The following is a 24222-nucleotide window of genomic DNA, read 5'->3' as shown; positions in this document are numbered from 1 at the left end:
AAACAAAACTACAGTAATATACCACTTGATAACCACTTCCAAGGTTATGATCAAAAGATAAATAATAAGTGCCAACATGTGGAATGGTCATAAACTGTTGGTGAGAACAACAAATGGTATAGCTACATTGGTAAACATCAGTTCAGTTCAGTCACTCAGTCGTGTCTGACTCTCTGCGACCCCGTGGACTGCAGCACGCCAGGCTTCCCTGTCCATCACCAACCCCTGGAGTTTGTTCAAACTCATGTCCATCGAGTTGGTGATGAGATCCAATGATCTCATCCTCTGCCGTCCCATTCTTCTCCTGCCTTCAATCCTTCCAAGCATCAGGGTCTTTTCCATTGAGTCAGTTCTTCGCATCAGATGGCCAAAGTATTGGAGTTTCAGTTTCAACATCAGTCCTACCAATGAACACCCAGGACTGATCTCCTTTAGGATGGACTGGTTGGATCTCCTTGCAGTCCAAGGGACTCTCAAGAGTCTTCTCCAACACCACAGTTCAAAAGCATCAATTCTTCTGCACTCAGCTTTTTTATAGTCCATACACAACTCCTGGAAAAACCATAACCTTGACTAGATGGACTTTTGTTGGCACAGTAATGTCTCTGCTTTTTAATATGCTGTCTAGGTTGGTCATAGCTTTTCTTCCAAGGAGCAATTGTCTTTTAATTTCATGGCTGCAGTCACCATCTGGAGTGATTTTGGAGCCCCAAAATATATAGTCTGTCACTGTTTCCATTGTTTCGCCATCTCTTTGCCATGAAGTGATGGTACCAGATGCCATGATCTTAGTTTTCTGAATGTTGTGTTTTAAGCCTACTTTTTCACTCTCCTCTTTCACTTTCATCAAAATGCTCTTTAGTTCTTCTTCACTGTCTGCCATAAGGGTGGTGTCATCTGAGTATCTGAGGTTATTTGTCAACAAATTGGAAAATAGGGAAACATAAATTTCCTAAAAATATTAAGCACAGTTATCACATGACCCAGCATTCCATTTTCAGGTATATACCCAATAGGAATAAAAACATATATCCACACTAAAACTTTAGTGGAAGGTACATATCAACACTACTCATATTAGCCAATAACTGGAAACAACGCCAATGACCACCAGTGGATGAATAAACAAAATGTGGCATATATGTACAATGGAAGGTTATTCTGTCATAAAAAATGAAGTAAATACAAATGTATTAATATGCTATAGCACAGGTGAATCTTGAGAATTTTATGCTGAGTAAAAGAAGTCAAACACACAAAATAGCACATGATTATATGATTCCACTCATATGAAATGTCTAAAATAGGCAGATCCATACAGGCAAAAAGTATTAAAAGATTACTAGTTGCCCAGATTCTAAGGGAAAGGGACAATTGGGTTTTTCTTTCTGAGATTACAAATGGAACTATATAGCAGTCATAGTTGAAACATAAAAATCCATGAAACAAGGGTTTTCAAAAATTGGCTATTTGGCAGCACAAGACAGTGATTTCTGAAAAAAAGTAAAAGGTGAAACAAACAAATTGAACCCCACAAATGCTCAGCTATTACCTAATGATCCCAGGCTGGCTGCAGTATAGAAACTCAAGCAAACCAGGAAAACCATGTAAGTTAATGAGACAGGGTTGAGACTTTGGAATCTGCCAACGTAGCTAGAGTCACCATGGGGAAAAGAGAGAATGAGAAATTGAGAGACCCTGAGAGACAGAGACATCCAGAGAGATTCAGAGATCTATAGAAGTCCCATATGAGTTCTTCAGCTTACTACAGAACTGCATGTACTGGGCTTCCCAGGTGACACTAGTGGTAAAGAACCTGCCTGCCAGTGCAGGAGATGTAAGAGACACTGGTTTGATTCCTGGGTCAGGAAGATCCCTTGAAGGAGCAAACAGCAACCCACTCCAGTATTCTTGCCTAGATAATCCCATGGACAGAGGAGCCTGGCAGGCTATAGCCAGCCCATAATGTCGCACAGAGTCAGACACCACTGAAGCAACTTAGCACACACACAAATATATGTGAGGAAACTGACTCAAAGCCTTGGATTAAGCCATTTGAAAGCATTCAAGGTAACAATGCTTAGAGCAGAAGGCCTTAAATAGTATCTGTCTCCACCAAATGCATTTGAAAATTTCATGATTAACCAGGATTGGAGTAATCAGAAAATAATTGACTCATAGGAAGAAAAAATTAGACTGACACTAAAGGCTTTTCTGGTTTCTACTAAGGAAGCAAAAAATCAAGCCTCAAGTGATCAAAATGTTTCCAAATAAGCTAATTGTATCCCACAAGAAAAGATCAAAACTATTCCCAGAAATGCAAGAATACTCTACCCAACAGCAACAAAAACAGTTACAAAGGCTGACAATTCATTAATTTCCAGTTACACCAAAACCCAGGAATTAGGCCTTATGGAGAGATTAATGAATTGACAAAAGGCCCAAAAGACAGATGATGTAACTAATAGATAAAAGTTATTTTGATTGCATTCTATATGTCTTAGAGGCTTCTTTGGCAGTTCAGTGGTAAACAATCTGCCCGCAATGCAGGAGACCCAAATTTGACCCCTGGATGGGGAAGATGCCCTGGAGAAGGAATGGCAACCCACTCCAGCATTCTTGCCTGGAGAATTTCACGGGCTACAGTCGGGGTTGCAAAGAGCCAACACGACTGAACAACTAACTCACACACAATGTCTAAGACAGAAAATGAACATGTTAAGTATTAACATGTGCCGGGGTCCTTGCCCCAGCAGGATCCAGGGGAACCCTAAGGATGAACGGCATCGGCGAATGAGAGAGAGACACAGTGAGTGAGACAAAGCTCGGGGCTGAGTCTGGAGTTTATTTTTGCACGGTCCCTTTATACCCTTTACAACATCTTTTGGGGGAAGTGCATGTTGCTTACATACAGGTCATCTCAAAACATTACAGCAACTTGATCTTCAACAGAAACAGGATATCATCCACATATTTCTCGTTCACAAGAGTCTTCTTTATCGTTTGGCCTTCAGGCCTGTTAACATTTTATGGCTTGTACCTGGTGTGACTTTAAGCAACTTCAGTAACCGACCCTGTCTTTTTTGTGGTTAATCTATTTTCTTTCTAGTAGGCGTCATCTCCATGGGAACTAGATAGGATTACATTTTTACAGAACAGAAATGCGAAGGACTGCAAAAACAGCAGATATGGCACAAAACAGGCTCTTAGTCTAAAAGTTAACAACCTGCAAGAAGTCACCAGCTAATCTCTATCTAAACTATTTTCTATTAGGCACATTTGTGACTGTTATTTGTGGAGCTTTTCTCACCCGGTGGAGGGACCTATGCTTAATAGTTTCTTTTGTTAGAGTATTGTGCTTAGGATGTTTAGAACAATCATGAGCATTTTTTGCAATGAGAGCACACATTTATCAAACAAGCCAGAATGCCAGCAAAAGGGTTTGAATTGAAGCATTTCCTTCATCCCTGGCCTCTTCATAAGGTACCAGCGTCCAGGAGATTTTTTAATTAGGGTTTTAAGTTTATCTTTATTCAGTGAAAGAGGAGCAGGAGAACTCTCGGCAGACAACACAAAAATCTGCAGCAGGGCAAACAAGAACAACAGCAGAAAAGGGAGGAGGATACGGGGGGTGGGGGGTAGAGGCCAAGACCAACCTGGAGGGTACCTTGTATCCTGAATGGCCTTGCGTGTCAGGTATTTTCTTCATGACCTCGTCATGGGTGGGACCTCCCATAATGGTTCCCGGCAAACATGGATGACAGAAAACCTAATATAGAATTTTTGGAAATGAAAACTAAAGTGTCTGAGACATAAAACACACTGTGTAGGATCAGTAGAAAATGAAAGTGTAAGAGAAGATTGCCTGAAGACAAAATTATAACAATAAAAGACCTCTTGCTGGAAATGCCTGCCATGTCAGAAACATGGAGCGACTTTTTTAAAGTGCTAATGAAAAACTAAACGCTAAAGACCTCGAATTCTACGCCCAGTGAAAACATTTTTCAGAAACAAAGGCAAAATGAATAGTACTCATAAATAAGAAAACTGATATAATTTATTATCAACAGTATGAGAAACATTAAAGCAAGTTTTATAACGCCAAGGAAATGATACATCGGGATCTACACAATGAAACGCAAAGCACAAAATTTAGTACACACACAGGGAAATGTAAAAGATGGCTTTTCTGTTTTTAATGGTGAACTAATTTAAAAGATAAATTTATTTTTAAAGAATAATAATATATTTTAGTATTGGTAACATGTCGACATAAAAATTATGGCAAAATTAGCACAAATGCTGGGAGAGAGGGAATGAGAGTTTAATGCTTTAAAGATATTACACTGTATGTTAAGTAGTACATATTACTTACACATAGACTATAATGAGCTAAAAAAAGTATACAGTACTATAAACCTTAAGACAACCACTAGAAAACAAAATAAAATGATATTCCTAAGACAATGAAGGAGACGAAATAGTAAAATATACACAATTAATCCAAAATAAGGCAGGAAAAAAGAGAACAAAGAACATATTGGACAAATACAACAAATAGTTTTAAGCATAAACATCTCAAATATATTATTAAATTTAAATGGTTGAAACACTGTGATTAAAAGACAGGGATGGTTAAATAGCATTGAAAGGAGAGATTCAACTCTTTACAAATAAAAACAAATGAAGAAAATGGATAGAAAAAGTATATACCATGATAATGATTAATAACAAACTGCTGCTGCAGCAGAGATAATATGGATCATTTAATGGCAACAGGATTAATTCATCAAGAGGACATTAAAAAACCTTAAAAGTTTATATTTGAAGAGTTTCAAAATGAATGAAACAAACAAAAAAAAAAACTGATAGAGCTCAAAGGAGAAATGGGCAAATACATTACAGTTGGAGACTTCAATATTTTTGTAATAATTGACAGGAAAAAATACAAAGTCAGTAAGAACAAAGAAATCTTGACAATACTTTTGACCAAAATGACTTACCTGAAGTTTAAAGAACACTCTACCCAATGGCAACAGAATATACATCCACTGCACATTCTTTTCAATGCATATGATACCTTTACCAAGATGGATTCATATTCAGGACTTTAAAACAAGTCTCGATGAATTTAAAAATATTCAGATCATGTTCTCTGGACAAACTAGAAATGATTTTAAATCAACAGAAAAATCCCCGGAAAATATCCAGAAAGATCACTGGAAACTATATAACACACTTTTAAGTAGCAAAGATCAAATAAGAAATCAAAAAGGAAACTGAGGTAGCTTAACTTGAATGAAAATGAAATTATAACCTATTCAAATTTATTTGACAGCTCTAAGGCTGTGCCTAGACAGAATCATATAGCAATAAATTTTTAAATTATAAAACAAAGATTAAAAAGTGATGATCTAAGAAATCAGGAAAAAAGAAATTACAAAATCCAAAGTTAGAAGAAAGGAAATGCTAAAGAGCAAATGGAAATCCATGAGCTATCTTAAAAAATATATTAAAAAAATCAGTAAAATTAAAGACCAGTTCTTTGAGAAGATTAATAATATTTGTGAGTCTCTAATCAGACTTTCCAGGACAAAAAAAAAGAGATGTAAAAAATCAATATCTAGAATGAGAAAAAGGACATCTTTTAACAAATGTTAAAAGAATAGGAAAAAATTGTTAGGCTTCCCAGGTGGTTCAGTGGAAAAGAATCTGCCTGTCAATGCAGGAGACACAGGAGACACGGGTTCAATCCCTGGGTCAGGAAGGTGCCCTGGAGTAGGAAATGGCAACCTGATTCAGTATTCTTGCCAGGAAAATTCTGTGAACAGGGGAGCACGGTGGGCTACAGTCCATGAGGTCATAAAGAGTTGAACACAACTGAGCAACTAAGCACACATGCTAGAAAACACTATGTATAATCTTATGACAATAAATTTTAAAACTCAGATGAAATGGGCACATTGAGGAAAGATTATCACAGTATGCTCATGCATACCTGGGAAATCCCATGGAGAGAGGAGCCCATGGGAGTCACAAGAGTCGGACATGACTTAGTGACTAAACCACCATCCATTCGTAAATAAATAACTTGAATAGCCATATGTCTATTGAAGATATTGAACTTGTAGCTAAGTATTCCCAGCAGAAACTTTCAGTCTCAGATGGCTTTACTGGTAAAACAGATAAAGTATTTTTAAAAGATAGAATATTAATTTTACACAGTATCTTCCAGAAAAGTATAAAAGGACTACTATCCAACTCATTTTATGAGGTCAAGTATTACCTTGATACCAAAATTAGAAAAACAGATTACAAGAAGAGAACTATAGCTAATAGACTTTATGAAGATACCTGCAAAAATATTCAAAATTTTTGCAAACTGTTATTAGAGCAATAGAAAAAGCATAACACATCAAAAAAAAAAAAAAAAAAAAAGATCAAGAACAAGATGGCAGAGGAGTAGGCGGATGTGGAGTACATCTCTCTCCACAGATACATCAGGAATACAACTTCAGACACACAAGTGCATGCAAAACACCAGCTGAAGTGGACAGAAGTACCTGACCAGTGGAAAAGAATATATAGAACCATGCAAAACTCAGTAGGATGAAGAACTAGGGGGGAAACAGGAGTGTTAGTAGGACTGGACCTGCCCTTTGTGGGTGGCGGAACTGAAGCAGGGGTTCAAGCCCCACATCGGGGCAATTGTCTGTGTCAGAGGAGAAACATTTAAGGCTGAAAGTGAAACAGCTGATCTGTGGCAGCCTAAATGGAATGAGAAGCAGACAGTCCTTGCTGTAACCATACATACCCTGGACAGGAGTGCAGGTTCCTTGGAAGGCACAGCAGCTGGGAGCTGGAGTTTAGGTATTGTGGAGCAATCCCAGGGTGAGGGCTGCTGTTGACTGTGGAGAGACGGATCTAGGGGATGTGAGGGTGGAGACTGTGGTGGGAAATGCCTGTGGAGGAAAAGCTGGGCAGCCATGGAAGCGTGGCGATTTTGCTGAGTCACGCATGGTGGGTGGAGCCATCTTCACACCTCTCTCTCCCCACATGCCAGCATGGCAGCTGAACAAAGAGAGGCTGGCCCATCAAATGCCTGATGCACTGAACTACAGAGTAGGACTCCAGCCAGGGGGCCCATCTATGTGCCTGATGCACCTAACAGCAGAGAAGGACTCCAGGCAAGGGAGCCCTCTAAGTGCCTGAATGTGCAGAGCTACGGAAAAAGACTGGCGAAAGAGGCCTTCTGATTGCCAGCTACAAGAGGCTTGAAAAAAGACTGATAGAGTCATAACTCTGCAGCAGAGGCAGTCTGTGTCCCTGCACACTGCTGCCAGGGTCCCCGCAAGCCAAGCAGCTCCACCACCTTCGTGGTGGAGCTCAGCCCTCACTGCTCAACCCTCGTGCTCAACCCTCACTGGGGCAGAGCAGCCCCAGGCAAAAAAAAGTCTTGCATCTATGCAAGATTCCAGAATTACTACAAAAGATTTTCATAAGGATGACATGTCTATTCAACAACACGAGTGGGATAAGTAAGTTAGAAATAAGATTAAGAAAGTAATTGCTTCCATTTTAATGACATACCTAAGCCCACAGATAGTCAACACATTATATAAAAGAAAACATAGCAAAGACATACAAAGTTACTTATATTTTAATGATATGTGTATATATATACATATATATGTATAGCTGAAAAAATAAATAGTAAAAGTTGTAAGCTCTGAGGAAAGGGAATTTATGGAAGCAAGTACACAGTTGGAAAATGCTCAATCATTATTCAATAGATTAACACAAATTAAATGCATGATAAGAAACAACCCTGCACCCATTACAAAGACTAAAATTTTGAAAATTTAAGTTGTTTTCATGAAGTCAAACATACACTGACCAAATGGCTGTTGTTATTACTATGACAGTAGGATTTCCAGTAATTTTATTTATCTTTCATTATGGTAATTTCTACAATATTCTTGCACTAAATACACAAGTAAAATAATGCCTACAAGTAAATATAATGGAGAGACCTTAGAGTAGATAGAGACAAGGTGGCAGCAAACAGAAAGGAAGTTGAAAGGGGAAAAACCCATCCAACCTTATGACATGTCAGTGTGTAAAATTAAAACGAAATTACATGATAGTAGAACTTGAAGGAGCTTTCCTGGTGGCTCAGGCAGTAAAGAAACTGCCTGCAATTCAGGAGACTGGAGTTCAGTCCCTGGGTGGGGAAGATCCCCTGGAGAAAGGAATGGCTACCTACTCCAGTAGAATTCCAGAGAATTCCATGGACAGTGGAGCCTGGCAGGCTATACAGTCCATGGGGTCACAAACAGTCAGACATGACTGAGCAACTAACACAGACGCACACAAAACTTGAAAGAAAAATACAGATTATGGATTTGCATATGGAAAAAAGGACTAATAATGATTTCAAAAGACTGATGATAGATATAAGGGAAAGGTAAAATAAGCTGGGTGATGTGAGGCTGAGAACAATGCAGAATGCATCATCAAATTCCAGAGAATGCTGCATTACATACCCAAGCCAGTGAGGAAAATGGAACATTTTAATCCAGCAGGGGGCTATGTAAGCATCTCTCTTCTTCAGTATTATTCACATTTTCTCATTTTGAAAACTATAAGCATATGTTATAATGAATCACAAACCTTTAATTGTGTTGGTTTGGTGAAAGTAAGAGGATGCAGTAAAATTGTGTTTTTAATAGAAGTAGCTGGAGCCAGTGCAAAATAAATTTTAATCTTTTTAGCCAGTTGTGGATTTATTGAAAATGCTCCAAAAGCTGAAAATAAACAAGAAAATAGACTAGTTTACTTGAATTCTGTCTTGCCTCAACTTTTCATTGTTACTTGGCTAGTTTACCTATGATTACATAATAGGGTTACTATCTTTACCATATATTCCAGAGTGGTCTCTAAAGGTCTTCTCTACAATTTACTCTGCACGCTAATACAAGATTAATTTCTTGTAATTCCATTTTGTTTGTCTTTTTCCCAATCTCCCTGTGGTTGCTAATTCTATAATTTAATATTTAGTGAAAACTGTTGTTTTATTTCATTAGTAAAAAATCTGGGTACAATGAATCATTTCTCCTCCCACTGAAGAATTTCCCTAGACTTTCAGGATTATTTTTTAAAATTTCATTTGGTTTGATTTTATATTGTAGTATAGTTGATTTATAATGTTGTGTTAGTTTCAGGTGTATAGCAAAGTGATTCAGTGTTTTACATATACTCTTTCTCAGATTCTTTTCCCATATAAATTATTACAAAATATTGATCTGAGTTCCCTGCACTTTATAGTAGGTTCTTTTTGATTTTCCATTTTATATATAATAATGTGTATATGTTAATCCCAACCTTCCTTTTTATTATTCCCCCTTCACTTTTCTCCTTTGGTAACCATAAGTTTGATTTTGGAGTCTGTGAGTCCGTTTCTACTTGGTAAGTAAGTTCATTTGCATGATTTTCTTTTTTAGATTCCATGTATAAGTGATATCATATCATATTTGTCTTTATCTGACATCTCACTCAGTATGATAATCTCTAGCTCTCTCTGTTCCATTTTTTTCAATGGCTAAGTAATATTCCATTGTAAATATGTATCACAACTTCTTTATCCATTCATCTGGGATGGACATATAAGTTACTTCCATATCTTGGGTATAGTAAATAGTGCTGTAAGGAACATTTGGGTACATGCATCTTTTTGGTTTTTTTTGTTTTGTTTTGTTTTGTTTTTTAATTAGTTGGAGGCTAATTACTTCACAACATTTCAGTGGCTTTTGTCATACATTGACATGAATCAGCCATAGAGTTACACTTATTCCCCATCCCGATCCCCCCTCCCACCTCCCTCTCCACCCGACTCCTCTGGGTCTTCCCAGTGTACCAGGTCCGAGCACTTGTCTCATGCATCCCTCCTGGGCTGGTGATCTGTTTCACCATAGATAATATACATGCTGTTTTTTCGAAACATCCCTCCCTCACCTTCTCCCACAGAGTTCAAAAGTCTGTTCTGTACTTCTGTGTCTCTTTTTCTGTTTTGCATATAGGGTTATCGTTACCATCTTTCTAAATTCCATATATATGTGTTAGTATGCTGTAATGTTCTTTATCTTTCTGGCTTACTTCACTCTGTATAATGGGCTCCAGTTTCATCCATCTCATTAGAACTGATTCAAATGAATTCTTTTTAATGGCTGAGTAATATTCCATGGTGTATATGTACCACAGCTTCCTTATCCATTCTTCTGCTGATGGGCATCTAGGTTGCTTCCATGTCCTGGCTATTATAAACAGTGCTGCGATGAACATTGGGGTGCATGTGTCTCTTTCAGATCTGGTTTCCTTGGTGTGTATGCCCAGGAGTGGTATTGCTGGGTCATATGGCAGTTCTATTTCCAGTTTTTTAAGAAATCTCTACACTGTTTTCCATAGTGGCTGTATTAGTTTGCATTCCCACCAACAGTGTAAGAGGGTTCCCTTTTCTCCACACCCTCTCCAGCATTTATTGCTTGTAGACTTTTGGATAGCAGCCATCCTGACTGGCGTGTAATGGTACCTCATTGTGGTTTTGATTTGCATTTCTCTGATGATGAGTGATGTTGAGCATCTTTTCATGTGTTTGTTAGCCATCTGTATGTCTTCTTTGGAGAAATGACTGTTTAGTTCTTTGGCCCATTTTTTGATTGGGTCATTTATTTTTCTGGAATTGAGCTTCAGGAGTTGCTTGTATATTTTTGAGATTAATCCTTTGTCTGTTTCTTCATTTGCTATTATTTTCTCCCAATCTGAGGGCTGTCTTTTCACCTTGCTTATAGTTTCCTTTGTAGTGCAAAAGCTTTTAAGTTTCATTAGGTCCCATTTGTTTAGTTTTGCTTTTACTTCCATCTTTTTGAATTATAGTTTTGTGTTTTGTTTTTTTCTTTTTCTTTACAAATGCCCAGGAGTAGAATTGCAATGTCGTGGGATAGTTTCCTCTCTGGGCTGTTCCACCTGCTTTTGCCTCCACTTATTACTTTAAATGTGGTTTACACTTACTGAGGTCTAGATACATCCTCTACTCTTCTGGCCTCTTCTCTAAAAGAGAGGTTGGGCCATCTTTCTTTCAAGAGACCATCCATATTCAAGGTGCAGTTCAACATTCTTTCTTTTTATCACAAAATCCTCCCTAATAATTGTGATCAAAGGAAATGTTTACTTCCATGGCCACATGATTACTTTCAAGGTCCAGATGCTTTTGTCTTCACAGGTCCCTTCCTCCCCACTCCCACCCCAAATCTATGTAAAAACCATATTTTGTGACTGTGTTGACATAAACATGAACATAATCCAGAATGAACTATATTCCTCTACTCTTTTGATTTTGAAAGTAATTAAATATTTTGAGGTGCCCATAAAGTATTATGAGCCCTAAGAGCCTGGCCTCTTATGCTGGGTTATTTAACTCTCTCCTCTACACTCTCCTCATTCTGGTTCATTTGACTGACTATAGGCCTGCTGAAAACATCATCCCTTTTGCAGCAGTTCTCCAATAGTGATGATTTGTCTCCAAGGGTCATCTGGAAAAGTCTGGAGACATTTTGGTTATCATAACTGCAAGGACAGAAGGGGACAGTGCAAGTATCCTACTATGCAAGGGAAGCCCCAACTCTGACCCCCAGCAAAACACCAGTAGTGATGAGGGAGACAAACCTTGCCTTATTAGATTGTGAGCTTTGAGAAAATGATGTTTCTTTAGTGTATAATATACATTGCAAATACCAGCCAACAAAGTATATTTCAAATAGTAGATACACTGCACATTTAAAGAATGAATACTTTAAGTAATTAGAAACGTTTTACTGTCCAACTGAAAAGTTTTGAAGCATCTGGTCTTTCAGGATGTAAATTAATATGCCTCATACTACCCTAGATGAGATCCCAGGCAAAGTGCAAACAAAACTCACTGGGCAGCAGAATGTCACTGATCAAAGAAACCATACCAACCAAACTTCAGACTTTTCCTAAGGAGTAGCAACACATCAACTTTCTGTTAAGAAAACACTGTAAGGGCTTCCCTGGTGACTCAGTAGTGAGGAATCCACCTGCCAGTGCAGGAGACACAGGTTTGATCCCTGATCCCAGAAGATCCCACATGTAACTAAGCCTGTGTGCCACAACTGCTGAGTCTGTGCCCTAGAGCCCAGGAGCCACAGCTACGGAGTCCACATGCTGCAGCTTCTAAAGCCCACATGCCCTAGAGCCTGTGCTCTGCAACTCCAGAAGCCACCACAGTGGGAAGCTCACACACCCCAACCAGAGAGTAGCACTCACTTGTCACAACTGAAGAAAATCCCATGTGGCAACAAAGACCCAGCACACCCATAAATAAATAAACATATTTTTTTTAAAGAGAGCACTATGGGAAAAAAAAATTTTTAAACACACATGCCAAGTCTTCAGTCTTGGAAATTCCAGTTGTAGAGAATCTTAGGTAACTCTAACACATACATCTTGTTTAGAATGTGTGGTATGATTGGAAAGATCACATTAATAGATGATGACATCCATTAATTATTTTTAAAGGATCATACACCTATATGCCATAATAAAATAATACTCACTGGCTTTTAATATTATTCCTTTTTGGCTTGTCTGTATGTTCTAAATAATTGTAATGAATAAGTATACTTTCTAAAATAAATTCTTTTTAAAAAGAAAAGTTTTCTGTTATTTTAAAAATAAAAATTATAGCATAATCGCATTTCATTATTTCTTAGCATACCAGTAAGTGTTCCTTGGGAATGGCCCACATAATAAATTTGCTTTTGTCCTGTTTTCTTCATGATATAATCAATGGTGGCTGTAAGATCACATTTTATCATTTCATCAAACTGCATGAAACAAAATGAATAAAACTTGTTTTAATTCTTTATTATAATAGGAAAGTTACCTTCATATCTTAAATTATGGACTTAAAAAGCCGTCTGTAGGGACACCTGGATCATAAGAACTAACACTGATTCCACACCTCCTCTTTGTTAGCTACTAACATGTTACCTTCTTCTAAGCACCACTTCATTCCAAGCCCACAAAATACCTTTGACCTAAGGGTATAACTATGGACATTTTAGAACGGAGGAAACAGGAAATGTGTCTGTGAGCATAACCAATATGTGATAGACTAAATTTCAGAGTGCTCTTGTTCTAGAGCCCAACTTCTAAGATATAGCATTTTATGGCTTTCCCATAAGAGAATTATGAGAAATATACTATTTAAAAATACATAGTAGACAAAAATCATTGTCAAGTGAGTGACAGGAAAGCCAAAATATGCAATATGTTATAATCATTTCTAGGTATACAGGAGTAAAAGTAGAAAGTCAAGTTATTTTTGGCAACTGCTGAAAGTTGATGCTATTATATTATTTGATTTTTCTGTGATAAAACCCCGGAGGAGGAAATGGCAGCACACTCAAGTATTCTTGCCTGAATGATTCATGGACAGAGAAGCCTGGTGGGGAATAGTCCACGGGGTTACAAAGAGTCAAACACGACTTAGGGCCTTAGCATGCATACATGCTGTGGTAAAAAGTAATCATGTACATATTTACCCTTGCCTTTTCCTCTCTTCTCTACATTTCTCTGAAAAAAAATAAAGCAAAAAGTAGTGGTGGGTTGGCAACGTGATGAATGTTTGGGAAACTGGAGTTGTTGTTCAGTGGGTCAGTTGTGTCCAGCTTTGCAACCCCATGGACTGCAGCAAGCCAGGCCTCCCTGCCCTTCACCACCTCCCAGAGCTTGCTCAAACTCATGTCCATTGAGTCAGTAATGCCATCCAACCATCTTGTCCTCTGTCGTCCCCTTGTCTTCCTGCCTTCAATCTTTCCCAGCATCAGGGTCTTTTCCAATGAGTCAGTTCTTTGATCAGGTGGCCAGAGTACTGGAGTTTCAGCTACATCATCAGTCCTCCCAATGAATATTAGGATTGACTTTATTTAGGACTGACTGGTTTGATCTACTTGCGGTACAAAGGACTCTCAGGAGTCTTCTAAAACACCACAGTTCAAAAGCATCAATTCTTTGCCTCTCACCCTTTTTTATGGTCCAACTCTCACATCCATACATGACTAATGGAAAAACCATAGCTTTGACTATACTGGCCTTTGACAATATGGACCTATATTGGCAAAGTGATATCTCTGGTTTTTAAAACACTGTCTAGATTTGTCATAGCTTTTTTCCCAAGGAGCAAGTGTCTTAATCTCATGGCTTCAATCACTATCTACAGTGATTTTGGAGCACAAGAAAATAAAGTCAGTAACTGTTTCCTTTGTTTCCCCATCTATTTGCCTTGAAGCGATGGAACCAGATGCCATGAACTTCGTGTTTTGAATGTTGAGTTTTAAGCCAGCGTTTTCACTCTCACCTTCATCAAGAGGCTCTGTAATTCCTCCTCAGTTTCTGCCATGAGGGTGGTGTCACCTGCATATTGGAGGTTATTGATATTTCTCCCAGCAATCTTGATTCCAGCTTGAGCTTCATCCAGCCCAGCATTTCTCATAATGTACTCTGCTTATAAGTTAAACAAGCAGGGGGATGATATGCAGCCTTGACCTACACCTTTCACAATTTTGAACCAGTCTGTTGTTCCATGTCTAGTTCTAACTGTTGCTTCTGGACCTGCGTACAGAATTCTCAGGAGACAGGTAAGGTGGTCTGGTATTCCCATCTCTTTAAGAATTTTCTACTGTTTGTTATTATCCATACAGTTAAAGGCTTTAATGTAGTCAGTGAAGCAGATGTTTTTTCTGGGATTCTCTTGCTTTTTCTATGATCCAACAGATGTTGACAATTTGATCTGGTTCCTCTGCAGTTTCTAAATCCATCTTAAATATCAAAAAGTTCTCAGGTCATGTACTGTTGAAGCCTGGTTTGAAGAATTTTGAGCATTACTTTGCTAGTGTGTGAGATGAGCGCAATTGTGAAGTAGTTTGGACATTCTTTAGCATTGCCTTTCTTTGGGATTGGAATGAAAATTGACATTTTCCATTCCTGTAGCCACTGCTGAGTTTTCCAAATTTGCTGGCATATTGAGTGCAACACTTTTACAGCATCATCTTTTAGGATTTGAAATAGCTCAACTGGAATTCCATCACTTCCACTAGCTTTGTTCATAGTGATGTTTCCTTAGGTCCTCTTGACTTCGCAGTCCAAGATGTCTGGCTCTAGTGGGGTGATCACACCATCGTGATTATCTGGGTCATTAAGATTTTCTTTCATAGTTCTTCTGTGTATTCTTGCCACCACTTTTTAATTTCTTCTTCTGTTAGGTCCATACCATTTCTGTTCTTAATTGTGTCCATCTTTGCATGAAATGTTCCTTTGGTATCTAATTTTCTTGAAGAGATCTCTAAGCCTTTCCCATTCTTATTTTTCCATTTATTTGCATTGATCACTTAAGAAGGCTTTCTTATCTCTCCTTGCTATTCTCTGGAACTCTGTATTCAGATGGGTATATCTTCCCTTTTCTCCTTCGCCTTTCACTTCTCTTCTTTTCTCAGCTATTTGTAAGTCTTCCTCAGACAAACTTTTTGCATTTCTTTTTCTTGGGGGTGGTTTTGATCACCACCTCCTGTACAATGTTAGGAACCTCTGTTCATAGTTCTTCAGGCACTCTGTCTATCATATCTAATCCCTTGATTCTATTTATCATTTATATTGTTTAATCATAAGAAATTTGATTTAGGTTGTACCTGAATGGTCTAGGTTTTCCATACTTTCTTCAATTTAAGCCTGAATTTGGCAATAAGGAGTTTATGATCTGAGTCACAGCCAGCTCCTGGTCTTGTTTTTGCTGACTGTATAGAACTTCTCCATCTTCAGCTGCAAAGAATATAATCAATCTGATTTCAGTATTGACCATCTGGTGATGTCTCCTGTGTTGTTGAAAGAGGGTGTTTGCTATGACCAATGCATTCTCTTGGCAAAATTCTGTTAGCCTTTGCCCTGCTTAATTTTGTACTCCAAGGCCAAACTTGCCTGTTGTTCCAGGTATTTCTTGACTTCCTGCTTTTGCATTCCAGTCCCCTAGGATGAAAAGGACAGGTTTTTTGGAGGGAAGCTGGGGAATTCTTTAGAATCTGGGGAATAATAGGAAATGATGTCTTTCAGACATATTTTCATTTTAATTCTTGTTGTTGTTTAGACTCTAAGTTGTGTCAGGCTCTTTTGCAACCCCAAGGACTATAGCCTGTTAGAGTCCTCTCTCTGTTGGATTTCCCAGGCAAGAACACTGGAGTGGGTCGCCATTTCCTTTTCCATGGAGTCTTCCTGGCCCAGGGATTGAACCCAGGTCTCCTGCATTGGCAGATGGATTCTTTACCACTGAGCCCTCAGGAAATTCTTAGGTGCATTAATAACCACACAAACTAAAGTCTAGAATAACTTTTACATATAAACCTTTAAAATGTTTTAAAATATTATTCAAGTTGCATATGTTAATGAAATACTTTTATTCCATTGAAATACCTTCCAAGTTCTACAAAATTATATCAATATTATTAATTTAAACACAGATTTAGCACATTTTATATCAAAATGAAACAATACAGACCTTTTCCCCTACTGGTAAGCCCAGAGTTCTTTAGAATCTGGATCTAGGTATAAGTGTTTCCTGGACCAGGTAGTCCTCTGACACTCCCCAGCCACACATCATAACCAGCATCTGCCAGAAGGAAGCCTAGGCTGTCGTTTGGAAGATTGGAAACCCAAGTGCTGGCAGTTATAAGCACACCATGGTGTAGGAACACAACTGGCTTTTGGACTGAAAAGAAAGCATTGAAAGTATTTGATAGCAGAAAAATATATCTGAAAGTATAGCAAAGGTCTTCAAGTCACTTTAATACAGTTAGGACTGATTGGATTGTATCCAAAAGAAATGTGCTAACTATTCATTATATTTATCTTATGCTAACATCACCCAGAGAAGGAAACGGCAACCCACTCCAGTATTCTTTCCTGGGAAATCCCATGGACAGAGGTGCCTGGTGGGCTATAATCCATGGGTTCACAAAGACTCAGACACAACTGAGCACGTGTGCACACACACACACAAACACACACACACACACACACACACACACACACACACTGAATACTGATATTATTCCTTAATCTTCAGAGCAAAAGAAGAACTGCAACATCATCTATGGGGTCCCATGTCCTCTTCTTATCCCACTTCCTGGAGCATGCTTTTCCTTAGTTACTGATTTTAATTTCTAGGGCTTACAATTTATATTTTTTATATAACTATATAAAGAGTTTACACTTCATGAAAAAATGAAAGAGAAATCTCCAGAAACAGGAATGCTTTGGGTCTTTAAAATCTCATGTGCAGACAATCAAAGAAAAAATAAAAGGTATCCTCCTAAGCTTGAATAATGCTTGCTGTAAGCACTTAAGGCAGAAAAGAGGAGTGAACCAGAACTATGCTATTACACCAGGAAGAGCAATGATAATACACACTTGGGTAAACCGAAGAATACCAGAGAAAAACTGGTTGAAAATTCTGGGTGGAGCTTCTATTCAGAGACTCTGAATATCCACCCAGTTTACCAAATCAAGTTCACAGGCCAGTGTGTGCTCCACTTTGTTACAGAAGTCAGTGTAAATCAAGTGCCATTCAGATCCTCAGCATAATGTTCAAGAAGGTTTGATGTTTCTTTATGAGTAAGTTAATCTCATGTTCTATGATTAGAATATATCTGATTGAATTGTATTTGATTCAAGATTTGAGACACTCAGCTTTTTCCATCACATAAATTCTACCTAAATAATTAACATTATTCTTCCCATTAGGAATCCAGTTGAGCTGAAGGATGTAACCATCTGCAATGAAAACTTTATACTCTTCACTTGGGCAACCCCAGTAGGAAATTATCTGACTCTGAATGTAGAAAAGACAGAACATTTAGTTGTATGAGTTTACTTGGCCAATTTTATGATTCTTAAAGTAGAATTTCTTATTGGTAGGGTAACATATATTATGTAAGCAGAGCTTTCAGATTTTATAACAAAAGAAATTTTAAAAGAATGAATGAAAGTAATAGTGACAGTCTTTGGAGGTGTTTTCTTAATTAGTGAGAGTAATAACTTACAACATCCATATTGGCCTCAGGATTGTTAGCTTTTTTCCCCAAGGAAAACAAAATGCATTTCCAAACACATGGAGGACACACATTGTTTTAAGTAACCACCACATTTTCAACCTACTAAGGAAAAAAGTTATTAGCATGATGCAGTAAATGTTTCAATATAAAGTCAGGGTTCTTGTGCTGCCTTGCTATTTACTTCAGAGAGCTTTTGTTTGTTACCATATCCTCTGGTTCTTTACTGCCTTGCCTATTAGATGGTTTTATAACACTTCTGTTTTCCTGGTTATTTCCTTTCAGTTGTGTACATATTTCCTCAGAGGACCTTTTACCTACCCACCTGTAGATTTTATTTCAGAGCTACCATTTACTATATGTTATAGGTTGAATTGTGTCTCTCCACCACACCACCCTGAAAAAGGGTTTAAATTCTAACACTCAATACCCTGGAATGTTTTTGCATATGTATATAAGGTTATTGCAGATGTAATAAGATGAGGTAATACTGGAGAAGGGTGAGCCTCAGATCTTATAAGACCAGTCTTTAAAAGACCAGTCTTTAAAAGAAGATTACCACATGAAGACAAGGACATGCAGGGAGAATGCCAAGTGGCAGAGAAGACATAGGTGGGAGCTATATAGCTGTAAGCCAATGAATGGTAAAGACTGCTAGCAAACCACGAGAATCTCGGAAGAGACAATAAAGGATTCTTTCACTACAAGTTTCAGAGGGAGTATGGTTCTGCAAAGACCTTGATTTCAGACTTCTAGCTTCCAAACTGTGAGGTAATAATTTTCTATTATTTTAAGTTACCTACTTTGTGCTATTTTGTTATGACAGTCCTAGGAAAATGATAAACCATCTGTCAGAGAAGGGAAAGAGTTTTAATACCTGGACTGATCTTTGTTGAACTTATAAATAAAACAAGGTGATCCCTGATTTAGTGCCTGTTTTATATGTGAGAACTCACATTAATCCCCTCAAAAAGGCAGACCAAGTGTTATTCAAACACTGCCAAAACAAATAAATTTTTGTATTTTTGCTTTAAAATGTCTGGATTCAAAATGACCTATTAAATGTTTCACTCACTGTAATACACATGATGTATACTACTGTAAAGATCTACAGCAATTCTTCACCTCTCTCTAATAGTTTCACTAAAGGACAACTACATTAACAAGCATAACCACACTCTCACCCAACCTTGGAAATGCTCCACTGTGTCCATTCACAGCCCAATAATTTTTCAAAGTTTCAGAAATTTAGTTTCCTGCTCCATAGTCTTCTACTCTAAACCTGGCCTATTTTTTCACCAGGAAAAAGTTTAGCCTGAGGGATCCATGAAGGAATGGCATGTTTTCTGCCTTTGAGGTGCATATACTCTAGTGATAGTTTAGCAGCACCAGCTCTCTCTACTTGCTCTCTCACCTGTAATGTCCACGCATTTCTCGGTCCCTTCTACTTTTGGTCGACTCAAGGCCTACATGTTTGCTCTTAAAATCCCATAGGTGAACTGAAACTTTAGACTTATTCAGAAAGAAGAATGACTAGGTAACAATGTAGATATAGAGCATCCTGCTCAGTCCTTGGTTCTAATAAGTATTTGCTGTTCAATAAATAAAAGTTAATCATATTATTAGGAGTACTCTTCAAATTCAATGTCTTGTTGTAATAGCACTACACTTTCGAAAGGACAGTTAAAATTAAATGAAAAAATAAATGATACCACTTTTCCTAAAAGCTACCGATGGTCCCTTATGTTTTCCTCAACAATATAATAAAATTCTTTCTCACTCACTGTACAAACCTCATCAAAGGCTCCTTAGTCTTAAAGTACTAAAAATTAGTGTTTGCTGTTTAGGCCAAAGACTGTAAAGATCTCAACTCAAAGCCCCCAGATTTTGAGTAGAGCTAGCCTAAGAGAGAAGGCTGAAGGGAAATTAAGATTTGGGGGTGAAAGGGAGAGAGTAAAAGAGGATGACCTCCATAGGCTACCAAGATTGGTGCCTGTGAGGGACCTAATCTGGTCAAGTTCCAACCTGGCCTCTTCTGATAACTATAAACCCCGGAAACATTCCTTGTATCTTATTGGAGTTAGTAAAATAAATGAATTTTTCAGAAGACGCCACATCCATTTGCTAACAAATACTGAATATGTTTTCAAATACCTTCTGTCTTCTCATAGATATTTTATTAGAGGGCCACTCTCCCCTTACTGATTTGAGAATAAGTCGGATTTCATTTTAAGTTAGAAACTAAGAGCTAGAGCAGTGGCAAGGCAGCCTGCTCCTGTTACACATTCAGAGCACTGCTTAGTCTTTCCTTTTTCAAATTCTCCAAAATTAAGTCCCTAGAGAAGTAGAAAAAGAGGAAAGAAACTTTTTCATAAAAGGTTTATATGCATATAATCAAGGCTGAAAATTTTAATGGAGAATTATATTTTACCTAAAATAGAACTAAACTTCACGATTAAATATATTAATTTTTAAAGTAAAATAAATAAATTTTACTGTGCCAGAGTGTCATACTTACTGTCACCAAATGTGGATGCTTTCTGCTTCCTGGATAAGTAAAAAATTTAATTCTTTTTTTCCCTTCTCTATCTATATTTATATACATGTATCTGTGTATTTTGGATGACCTTTCCTAAGAATGTTCAGTGGTTACATTTCAGGTAAGTTTTTATGTTTGTCAAATTGAAAGTCAAATACTGCATTAACAGTCAATTCACACAAGGATCTGGCTCCAAAACCATCCTCAGAGATACTTTCTCCTTGATCTATCAGCTAGTCAAACTCTGCTTTCCTTGTATCTTTATTCTCTGAGTATTCCAGACTCTGGGCTTCCCTGGTAGCTCAGAGGGTAAGAAATCACCTGCAATGCAGGAGACCTGGACTGGATCCCTGGGTAGGGAAGATCCACTGGAAAAGGGAATGACTTCCCACTCTAGTATTCTTGTTGGGAGGATCTCATGGTCACAGGAGCCAGGAGGGCTGAAGTCCATGGGGTCGCAAAAAGTCAGACAGGACTGAGCAACTGGGAAAAAAAAAAAAAATCCAGACTCTAGCTGTCAAGTCTTTCACCATGACTTGGGTAGGAGCATTTAGCTCATAAAGATGTCCATTTATCTTAAAACAGCCAGTAAGTCCTACTAGTATACTTTTGAAAATTCTGCGCAAAACAATTTTTATCAGAGTTTTTGAGAGTTATTATAGTTATTCAGAAAATGACATACCAAATCTAGCATATAAAAACAAAATGAAGTTTTATGTCTATTGAAATTTTATTTTATTGTGCTAAGAACACACAACATGAGTTCTACCCTCCTAAAATTTTAAATGTGTGACAAAGTATAGTGGCAGCCCTAACAAAATTCTTAACCTCTCCAATGTGCCCAAACTCATGGGGACTTTGGTTTTTTGTTGTTCTCCAGTGGTATACTGAAATCTTCCTTCCAGATGGCTGAATTTCTATAAGGTCTGGGGGTTTCTGCCCAAGATGACATTCCCAGGTTTTCCCCAACCTCAGCTTAGAGACCACTGCAGGCTTGCTGGCTTTGGCTAATTCTGGAGCCCATATGGAGGTATACTTGCCTGTTACCAGATACACAGGAAATGAGGTTTCTCCTAGGTCCCTTGGGCTGGATTCCACAACCCTCAAAGAAATATTTTGTTTGTGCATGGTTGCCAATGTTTAGTTGTCAAAAGGGAGGACAAAAAAGCAAACCTTTCACCACCTTGATGCTGACATTATCTCAGTCAATTTTCCTCAAATTTTTCTATATGTTGAATATAACTGCAGTAAAAATTTCAGCAGACATTTCGCTTAAAATTCTCCAAGCCAGGCTTCAACAGTATGTGAACCGTGAACTTCCTGATGTTCAAGCTGGGTTTAGAAAAGGCAGAGGAACCAGGGATCAAATGGCCAACATATGTTGGATCTTCAAAAAAAGCAAGAGAGTTCCAAAAAAACATCTACTTCTGCTCTTTTGACTATGTCAAAGTCTTTGACTGTGTGGATCACCACAAACTGTAAAAAATTCTTCAAGAGATGGGAATACCAGACCTCCTGATCTTCCTCCTGAGAAATCTGCATGCAGGTCCGGAAGCAACAGTTAGAACTGGACATGGAACAACAGATTAGTTCCAAATAGGGAAAGGAGTATGTCAAGGTTGTAAATTGTTACCTGCTTATTTAACTCATATGTAGAGTACATCAGGAGAAATGCTGGACTGGATGAAGTACAAGCTGGAATCAAGATTGCCAGGAGAAATATCAATAACCTCAGATATGCAAATGACACCACCCTTATGGCAGAAAGCGAAGAAGAACTAAAGAGCTTCTTAGTGAAAGTGAAAGAAGAGAGTTAAAAAGTTGACCTAAAGCTCAACATTCAGAAAACTAAGATTATGGCATCTGGTCCACTCACTTCATGGCAAATAGAAGGGGAAACTGTGGAAACAGTGACAGACTTTATTTTGGGGGGCTCCAAAATCATTGCAGATGATGACTGCAGCCATGAAATTAAAAGACAAGACAATTGCTCCTTGGAAGAAAAGTCATGACCAACCTAGACAGCATATTTAAAAGTGTTACTTTACCAACAAAGGTCCGTCTAGTCTAAGCTATGGTTTTTCCACTAGTCATGTATGGATGTGAGAGGATGGACTGTAAAGAAAGTTGAGCACCGAAGAATTGATACTTTTGAACTGTGGTGTTGGAGAAGACTCTTGAGAGTCCCTTGGACTGCAGGGAGATCCAACCAGTCCATCCTAAAGGAGATCAGTCCTGGGTGTTCATTGGTAGGACTGATGTTGAAGCTGAAACTCCGATACTTTGGCCATCTGATGTGAAGAACTGACTCATTGGAAAAGACCCTGATGCTGGGAAAGATTGAGGCCAGGAGGAGAAGGGAACGACAGAGGATGAGATGGTTGGATGGCATCACCGACTCAATGGACATATGTTTGGGTGGATTCTGGGAGTTGGTGATGGACAGGGAGGCCTGGCATGCTGTGGTTCATGGGGTCACAGAGTCAGACAGGACTGAGCGACTGAACTGAACTGACAAGCTATTACTAAAATCTATGATTGACAAGGAACTTAGATTATTCAAGAATTTTAAGAAAGAGTAATAAATTGGAGGACTTGTCCCTGATTTCAAGACTTTATCAAGTTCCTGTAAAATTACTGTAATCAATAAAGTGTGGTAAATAGAATGTAGCATATATCCACACAATGGGATTCTACTCAGTAATAAAAATGAGCAAATTATAGTACATGCAATGCCTGAAAGACCCAAACTCCCTAGTGAATTTCAGGGAAAGCAAATTTTAAAGACAAAGTGAGGGAGAGAGTACAGAGTAAATTATCGTCTTGTGCATAATTCTCTGATCGGTTGATGATTGGTAACAGGCAGGTGTCCTTTGGGATAACATCATCAATCCAGCTGGACTGGGGGCTACATGCTCTTGGTCATCATGCAGTCAGCATCTTCCATTTGGTAGGAACTTCAGTGTCTTGGGCTTCCCTGGTGGCTCAGATGGTAAAGCGTCTGCCTGCAATGCGGGAGACCTGGGTTTGATCCCTGGGTCGGGAAGATCCCCTGGAGAAGGAAATGGCAACCCACTCCAGTACACTTGCCTGGAAAATTCCATGGACAGTGGAGCCTTGTAGGCTACAGTCCATGGGGTTGCAAAGAGTCAGACATGATTGAGCAACTTCACTTCACTTCACTTTAGTGTCTGTAAAATATCTTGTTGTTCAGTTGCTAAGTTATGTCTGTTTCTGTGGTCTCATGGACTGCTGTTCACCAAGCTTCCTTGTCCTTCACTATCTCCTAGAATTTGCTCAAATTCGTGTCCATTGAGTCATTCGATGGTGCCATCCAACTATCTCACCCTCTGTCCCCGCCCTTCTCCTCCTGCCCTCAGTCCTTCCCAGCATCAGGATCTTTTCCAATGAATTGGCTCTTCCCATTGGAAGTGGCCAAAGTGTTGGAGCTTCAGCTTCAACATCAGTTCTTTCATTGAATATTCAGGGTTGATTTCCTTTAGGATT

The 24222-nt window shown here is 38.3% G+C and overlaps 1 pseudogene; it reads right to left on the bottom strand.

Moving 5' to 3' along the window:
• Nucleotides 1–6637: 6637 nt before the first annotated feature.
• On the bottom strand, nt 6638–18271 carry LOC136157268 (gastric triacylglycerol lipase-like; annotated as a pseudogene).
• Nucleotides 18272–24222: the final 5951 nt, after the last annotated feature.

This window comes from Muntiacus reevesi, chromosome 2 (assembly GCF_963930625.1).
Source record: "Muntiacus reevesi chromosome 2, mMunRee1.1, whole genome shotgun sequence".
Classification (NCBI taxonomy): Eukaryota; Metazoa; Chordata; class Mammalia; order Artiodactyla; family Cervidae; genus Muntiacus; species Muntiacus reevesi.
This window is presented reverse-complemented; position numbering and strand designations above follow the sequence as displayed.